This window comes from Priapulus caudatus, unplaced genomic scaffold (assembly GCF_000485595.1).
Source record: "Priapulus caudatus unplaced genomic scaffold, Priapulus_caudatus-5.0.1 Scaffold160, whole genome shotgun sequence".
In the NCBI taxonomy this organism is placed as follows: Eukaryota; Metazoa; Priapulida; class Priapulimorpha; order Priapulimorphida; family Priapulidae; genus Priapulus; species Priapulus caudatus.
The window spans coordinates 457,799-466,757 of record NW_014577221.1 but is presented as its reverse complement, the minus strand read 5'-3'; positions in this window follow the sequence as shown (position 1 = coordinate 466,757).

Here is an 8,959-nt window from a genome sequence, read left to right as displayed (position 1 = left end):
GGGGAAGGTTGCGGGTTAGGGAAAGAATGCAGGTTAGGGGAAGGTAGCGGGTTAGGGGAAGGCCGCGGGTTCGGGTAAGATTGCGAGTTAAGAAAAGGTTGCAGGTTAGGAAAAGGTTGCGGGTTATGGTAAGATTGCGGGTTAGGGGAAGGTTGCGGGTTAGGGGAAGGTTGTGTGTTAGGGGAGGGTTGTGTGTTAGGGTAAGGTTGCAGGTTGCGGGTTAGGGAAAGGTTACGGGTTAGGGTAAGGTTGCGGGTTAGGGGAAGGCTGCGGGTTAGGGTAAGGTTGTGTGTTAGGGGAAGGCTGCGAGTTAGGGTAAGGTTGCGGGTTAAGGGAAAGATGCAGGTTAGGGGAAGGTTACCCTAACCCGCAACCTTACCCTAACTCGCAGCCTTCCCCTAACACACAACTTTCCCCTAACCTGCATCCTTCCCCTAACCCGCAACCCTCTCCTAACACACAACTTTACCCTAACCCGCAGCCTTCTCCTAACACACAACCTTCCCCTAACCTGCATCTTTCCCTTAACCCGCAGCAAAGTTGTGTGTTAGGGAAAGGTTGGTTGTGTGTTAGGGGAGGATAATCGATTTCCATTACTGATTTGTTATTACTATTTATAACAAAGCATTTGATCTATATATACTATACCTAATGCACCTACCATTTTACTCTTTGTAATTCGTCTTTATAAATTATTAGCTACTAAATGGCATAAATTGCTTACGATATGTGTGTGTGTTGTCGTTTCAGTGGTGACATGTGATAGTTCACCATGCCATGCAGACGCCGCCTGTACTGTTGAATCCAGTGTTCCTGCATACTCGTGTGCGTGTAACGTAGGATACGCAGGCGACGGTACAACATGTGAATGTACGTATGCCCCACAAATACTCCCGTAAATTCCACGATATTATACAAACAAAAATCTTTAACCAAGGTTCTAGAATATATAGCTCTTGGAGAATGACCCCCGAACAATTAGGAGGTGGGAGTGATTGTCCAAGTCGTAGTTGCTCTAATATTTATCTCAATACTATGATCTGTGACCTACTATACCTACACTATTTCAATTTAATTTCTACGCTTCATGATAAGCTACTAAATGGCATAAATTGCTTACGATATGTGTGTGTGTTGTCGTTTCAGTGGTGACATGTGATAGTTCACCTTGCCATGCAGACGCAACCTGTACTGTTGAATCTAGTGTTCCTGCATACTCGTGTGCGTGTGACGTAGGATACGCAGGCGACGGTACAACATGTGAATGTAAGTATGCCCCATAAATCGGTGAAATCAACGATGTCATGAAAGCAAATATCTTTAATAACTGTTCTGGAATAAATACCAGCCGGGGAATTCCCCCTGACAATCATGATCGTCCTCTAAACAAACCATCACAGGGCCGCAGGCTGAGCAAATTTTTAAGGGGGTGGAGGAGGGTAAAATTTCATGACTCAACGGTGTGATGATAAGCGACGGTTAGTGTAGTGGCGTGACGATGCATATTCGTGATTCAACATCACTCCTAGCTAGCTCTCGTTGTGTTCGCACTCTTCGCGTTAAACGTGGACGCGCATTGAAACGGCTCGACGCGTTCAAATGCCACTATGTACAAATACAATATATATATACAATGTAGGCTTCACCATGCCGAAGTTTACATCAACTGTGACATTTGCTACGCGAAAGCGCAATCGTCAGTTAATGAAATTGGCACGTGATTATTCTATAAGGGTTACAAATGAATGCGGGGTAGGGGGAGGTTGCAGGTTAGGAGAAGGCTGCGGGTTAGGGGAAGGTTGCGGGTTAAGGAAACGTTGTGTGTTAGGGGAAGGTTGCGGGTTAGGAGAAAGTTGCGGGTTATCGTAAGATTGCAGGTTAGGGAAAGGTTGCGGGTTAGGGGAAGGTTGTGTGTTAGGGGAAGAATGCAGGTTAGGGGAAGGTTGCGGGTTAGGGGAAGAATGCAGGTTAGGGGAAGGTTGCGGGTTAGGGGAAGGCTGCGGGTTAGGGTAAGGTTGTGAGTTAGGGGACGGTTGCAGGTTAGGGGAAGGTTGCGGGTTAGGGAAAAGTTTCGGGTTAGGGAAAGATTGTGTGTTAGGGGAGGGTTGTGTGTTAGGGTAAGGTTGCGGGTTAGGGAAAGGTTGCGGGTTAGGGGAAGTTTGTGTGTTAGGGGAAGGTTGCGAGTTAGGGGAAGGTTGCGGGTTAGGGGAAGGTTGCAGGTTATGGGAAGGTTGCGGGTTAGGGAAAGGATGCAGGTTAGGGGAAGGTTGTGTGTTAGGGAAAGGGTGCGGGTTAGGAGAAGGTTGCGGGTTAGGGGAAGGTTGTGTCTTAGGGGAGGGTTGTGTGTTAGGGTAAGGTTACGGGTTAGGGGAAGTTTGTGTGTTAGGGGAAGGTTGCGAGTTAGGGGAAGGTTGCGGGTTAGGGGAAGGTTGCAGGTTATGGGAAGGTTGTGTGTTAGGGAAAGGATGCAGGTTAGGGGAAGGTTGTGTGTTAGGGAAAGGGTGCGGGTTAGAGGAAGGTTGCGGATTAGGGGAAGGCTGCGGGTTAGGGGAAGGTTGTGTGTTAGGGGAGGGTTGTGTGTTAGGGTAAGGTTACGGGTTATAGTAAGATTGCGGGTTAGGGGAAGTTTGTGTGTTAGGGGAAGGTTGCGAGTTAGGGAAAGGTTGCGGGTTAGGGGAATGTTGTGTGTTAGTGGAAGGTTGCTGGTTAGGGAAAGGTTGCGGGTTAGCGTAAGGTTGCGGGTTAGGGAAAAGTTGCGGGTTAGGGGAAGGCTGCGGGTTAGCTGGGAAGGCTACGGGTTAGGGAAAGGCTGCGGGTTAGGGTAAAGTTGTGTGTTAGGGGAAGGTTAGTTGTGTGTTAAGGGAGGATAATCGATTTCCATTACTGATTTGTTATTACTATTTATAACAAAGCATTTGATCTATATTTACTATACCTAATGCACCTGCCATTTTACTCTTTGTAATTCGTCTATATAAATTATTAGCTACTAAATGACAATAAATTCCTTACGATATGTGTGTGTGTTGTCGTTTCAGTGGTGACATGTAGTAGTTCACCTTGCCATGCAGACGCAACCTGTACTGTTGAATCCAGTGTTCCTGCATACTCGTGTGCATGCGATGAAGGATATATAGGGGACGGTACAACGTACTGTGACGGTACGTGTGACACTCCTGCGTCATGTGTGCGCTTTCACTATACTGACACCGTAGAATCCACCAATGCTTATGCAAAGATAACATATTATCACTATCTATTACCATTTTTATTTTTCAAGTTTTATAATTTCATAATTTCATAATTTCATAGTTTTAGTAAGAGTTAGAAAGACGAGACAACGAATATGATGAAAAGTGGCGGTGGCGGGATGGGAAAGAGGAAGTAAGAGAGAGATTGAGAAACATACAGAGAAAAATAGATAGATAAACAGTCAGATAGATAGATAGATAGCTAGATAAATAGATATATAGTTAGATAGCTAGATAGCTAGATAGATAGATAGTTAGATAGATAGGTAGATAGATAGATAGATAGATAGATAGATAGATAGATAGATAGATAGATAGATAGATAGATAGATAGATAGATAGATAGATAGATATGGTGTGCTCTACGATAGTTATGCACTTACTGTGGGCTTAGCTATAACGACGACGCAATACACACGGACAGACGAATGTTCAAACGGTCCTCGGCACGTCTAGACTGCGTCATGACGCGCTGCGGCACGCATCGCGTCGCCTGCTGCGTCTCTCATTCGATGACGCTACTTCTTTTGGCAAGCGGAATCCTGTTGTCGCAATACAGCGCTAGTGCTGCAGGTGAGGTTTATACCACACATCTGATCCATCATCATTTACCTAATCTTAAACTCTTACCTCACCCGTAAAACTACTCTATCCTTGTCCCTATTATTTGTCCCCTGCATTGGTTTGGCCCTATGGTTTTACACCGCCTGTGAAAGTAGGCCTACCATATGTCTTGTTACCTAATCCTTACCTATAGTTCTATAGGCTTGCCTCAAGCCTTACCAATCTCTAGTCTTTGGCCTAGCACTACTGCTCTACAGTCTTACCCTTTCCCTGCTCTTCCCCTCCCTCTACCCTTGCCCAGGTTTATGTGCTAGTACTATACTCCAGCTACTACATGATAATATTCTATGAGCTAATACTACACTAGCTTAATCCTGTCGTTGTAGCCTTTGCGCTACTAATATCCTAGCTATTCTCTAATAATATTCCACGCACCAACACAATCCTAGCCTAAACATATTCTTATAGACCTATCCCCGGTGTTACCGTAGCCTTGCATAACTCGTTTCTTCCCCCAACACTACACTGAACCTACCACCTACGTAACGCCAACACCATATATAATCCAAACCCATTTCTTACTTAATTCAAGCCATGACCACAAATTATACTCCTTAGTTAACCCAAGGAAAGCCCCTAAACCCATCCCTTACTCCCCCAAGCCATAGCCCTAGCCCCTTCTTTACTCCCTATAAGTCATAACCCTAACCTATCTCTTACTCCCCCAATGCATAACTCTGGTCCATACCTTATTTAATCATAACCCCAACCCTAACCTTAACCCTAAGCGAGTGCGTTGTCACAGTCGCGTCTCTATCTATAATCACTATATGAATGATTTTAATATTGAATCAATTTTTCTAAGTGAATCAAACTCTATTTCAATTTAGTTTTCTACTTTTCATGATAAGCTACTAAAATGGCATGAATTGCTTACGATATGTGTGTGTGTATGTGTGTTGTCGTTTCAGGGGTGGATTGTAATAGTTCACCCTGCCATGCAGACGCCACCTGTACCGATGAATCCGGTAATCCTGCATACTCGTGTGCGTGTAACGTAGGATATGCAGGCAACGGTACAACATGTGAATGTACGTATGCCCCACAAATACTCCCGTAAAGTCCACGATATTATAGAAAGATACTACTACTACTACTACTACTACTACTACTACTACTACTACTACTACTACTACTACTACTACTACTACTACTACTAATATAATAATAATAATAATAATAACAATAATGATTGTCTGTTACCACTGCTGATACGTTAGTACATGCCATTATATTGGATATTGGATACTGGATACTGGATATTGCATATTGCATATTGTGATGATCAGAATATAGGATAGTGTGAAAATCCAAAGTTAAATACCACGTGTAATGGTATGGCAATTGAACGTAAAAACGTAGTTAAGTATCCAGTGTGTGTCAAGATTCAATTCAAGATTCAACATTCAAGATTTTTATTTGTGCTAAACGAGGATAATCAAACAGTGGGAAAATTAAACAGTTATAACTTTGTTAATATAAAGCACGTGTATGGCGAATGGACCTTGCGGTCATCGAGTCAGCCATACACTAAATTTACAGTACATATTGCTTTCCAAGACACGATGTTAAATGATATTTACAATACTTGACGTGATCTGACGATTACAGCACACACAATCCCTCACATACACGACGTTATACTACGTACAATACACGACAATATATTGCATTACAATACATGACATGAAAAGACATTTATAATACAAAGCAACACATTACGATTAGACAACTTTATATACGTATGACATTACAAGACATGATGATATATGATATTTACAAAACATGACGTAATCAGATGATTACAACGCATACAAACCATTACAATACCAGACGTAATACGACCTACAATACATGACGATATATTACGTTACAATACATGTCATGATATGACATTATACTACATATGACATTACAAGACATGATAATATATGATATTTACAATACATAACGTGATATGACATTACGATATATTGAAAAAACATACATTAGATTACATTACAAAACATTACGTAACGTTACATTACTTTACAATACAATACGATAGTGTATACATAATACAGTGAAATTCATCGATTTCGAATTGCTTAAACATTGATATTTACATTCATCTTACACCAACGAGCAACTACACAGCAGCACTACCACACAGCTAATTTAAAAATTCTTAATAGAGAATTAATAGAGCAATTATATGCTATAATTAAGTTTCTTAAATCTTATGTATGAAACACCGGATAGGCTACACCGGATGTACAAAATAAATATAATGTAGATATAATTTGATATTTACATGCATACCTTACTTAAATATAAAATATTTTCAATTTAATACAATAGTTTCTACATAATTATATTTATTAATAAGAAACTTCTTAAGATTAGATTTAAAGGAATTCAGATTGTTTACTTTTATTGATTGAGGTATATCATTCCAGCACTTTACTCTCTTGAATTTTAGGGAGTTTTGTCCTAATAAAGTTAAAGTACGAGGGAGATGATATTGAGAGTGAACTGAATAACGTGTCATATAGACGTGAATATTATTAATTTAATAAAGTTAATTAAGTCACACGCGCGAGATAACTGAAAGTAAGGTTTTGAATAAGAGTAACAACAAATTAAAACGTTATCTCCATAAAAAAAACTACTTAAACTAATCATGTAAAAGGTTACTCGTTTCACGGCAGACATTTTGACTGTGTGTAGTATTTTAGGAATAGTAGTCTTGCAAAGAGTTATAATAGCACGGTCTTAGTTACAATAGTGCCAAAATAGTTCCATTTGATGCGTTCCCAATTTAGGGACTAGGGCACACATAAATGCTAGAGTAATTCATCTAGAGGTTAATCGGGATTTCAACTTTTTACATAATCTTCGTCTTCAGTATGTGACAGAATGATTTACCTTAACATATGAAATGAACCGTTTCAATACCAGGGAGGATGAAATATCAGTTCTCAAACCGAAAGTGGAAAGTCATGGGAACAATCCGTTTACTTAGACTATTATTGAAGATTGGAACGCTCTACCACAACACATTAGGCCAACTACCATCAACAATAGTTTTGCGGATAATGATTAAAAGGTCCAATCGAAAAGGTTGCAGCGTTAGAGGCAGGAAAGTTCGAACTTTACTAGTGTATCGAATTGTATACCGTGTTGAACAAATCTATAAATCGCGTAGAATATTTAACTTATAAAAATTGTAAAGATGTATTATTATTTTCTGATTGTTCAGAGCGCTGCTGTGTAACGTAACAAGTTTCACGATGTAAATAAGTCTGCGATAAATTGTGTGCATGTATCTAGTAGGTATCTACAATATTGAATGTGAAAATGCTTATAATATAACTTATACGGGATATTCACCTAAATAAATAAATGGAGATATAACAAGTAAATAACTAAATAAATAAAAGGCAAGAGTCGCACCCACTGACTATTGTATATAAATTATTTTTCTTCATTAAAATATTATTAGCTAGTAGATGCATATATTGCTTACAATATGTGTGTGTTGTCATTTCAGTGGTGACGTCATGTAGTAGTTCACATTCACCCTGCCATACAAACGCACATACAACATCATTATCTACTATACCTAATGCACCTACCATTTTACTCTTTGTAATTCGTCTATTTAAATTATTAGCTACTAAATGGCATAAACTGCTTACGATATGTGTGTGTGTTGTCGTTTCAGTGGTGACATGTGATAGTTCACCTATCTCTCGTTCTCTCTCACCCTCTCCATCTTTCGTTCTCTCTCACCCGCGCTATCTCTGTGTCTATCAGACGACAGCTTCCTGCAGATAGATCTCACTGTGCCGACGTCTGTGCATGCCATCGCCACCCGCTCTACAGGGGGCGCCACCAACCACGTGAGAGCTTACTCCGTCGCCCACAGCGTCACGGCGACCATCTGGGAGTGGTTGCGAAACGACGACGACGACGCCATAACGGTACGAGGCGCCTCCTGGTGTAGACCTTGTCGGTCAGGGGTCCAGTTGTCGAAAGCATTATAAGTGTGACTGCCATGTCTAATAAGTCACAACTAATAATAATAATTTTGCGTAATGAAAACATTTCCATGTAAAGAATGAAAAGGCCGTGGATAAGTTGTGATCACTTTAGACTCATGTTAGTCATAAATCTCATGTGATGTTTGAGTTATTGAAGATTTTCTGACCCTGAGTCCCTGTTCAGCAACGACACCTGGCGGCGTACACCGCCCCTGCCGGTTGAGCGAATATTACACTACACTACTAATAAAGTTTTGTTCTCAACTTCAACATTATTTACTAACTTAAGCCAAACCAACGCCTGAAGTGGTCGATAAATGAACTAAACTAAGATTTAACGATGGTTCATACTGCGTTTAACTTGTGGCGAAAGCATTCCTTTCTCCCTGTTCCTGGTAATTGAGAAATCTCCCAAATACTATTTTTACACAACAATTCCAAATTTGTGTTGTCACATAATTAGGTGCTAGATATTTAATTTTTTTTTTTTGGCTTGAAACATAGAGAGACATCTATAAATAAAACGTGAGATTGATTCGCTTCATTTGTCAATAAACGTTTACTCTTCATTAGAGCAATGCCCGTGCTAAAGCTTGATGACTGTGGTTCCTTCATAGATGTTTGATGGCAACGCGGATCGTGAGAGCGAAAATTACACTACACTACTAATAAAGTTTTGTCCTCAATTCCAACAATATTTACTATCTTAAGCCAAACAAAAGCTCAAAGTGGTCAATAAATGAACTAAAATGAAACGAAATGATTAACAGGTATTTGATGGCAACGAGGATCGTGTGGATGTCGTGCGTAACATGCTGCGTGGGCTGGTAACGATGAGATACGTACGCATCTATCCGATCTCGTGGACAGGAGAGGGTTCTGTCTCACCGTGCATGCAGGTCGAGCTCTACGGGTGTCCTTACACGTACACACCGCCCCCAGCTGCAGGTAATTTATGTAGCCTATCACTGGTCCAGTCCTTACATGAAAACAATTGTAATAAGATATAAACATAATAAATTATATATAATTATTTGATTTGATTCAATTTGATATATA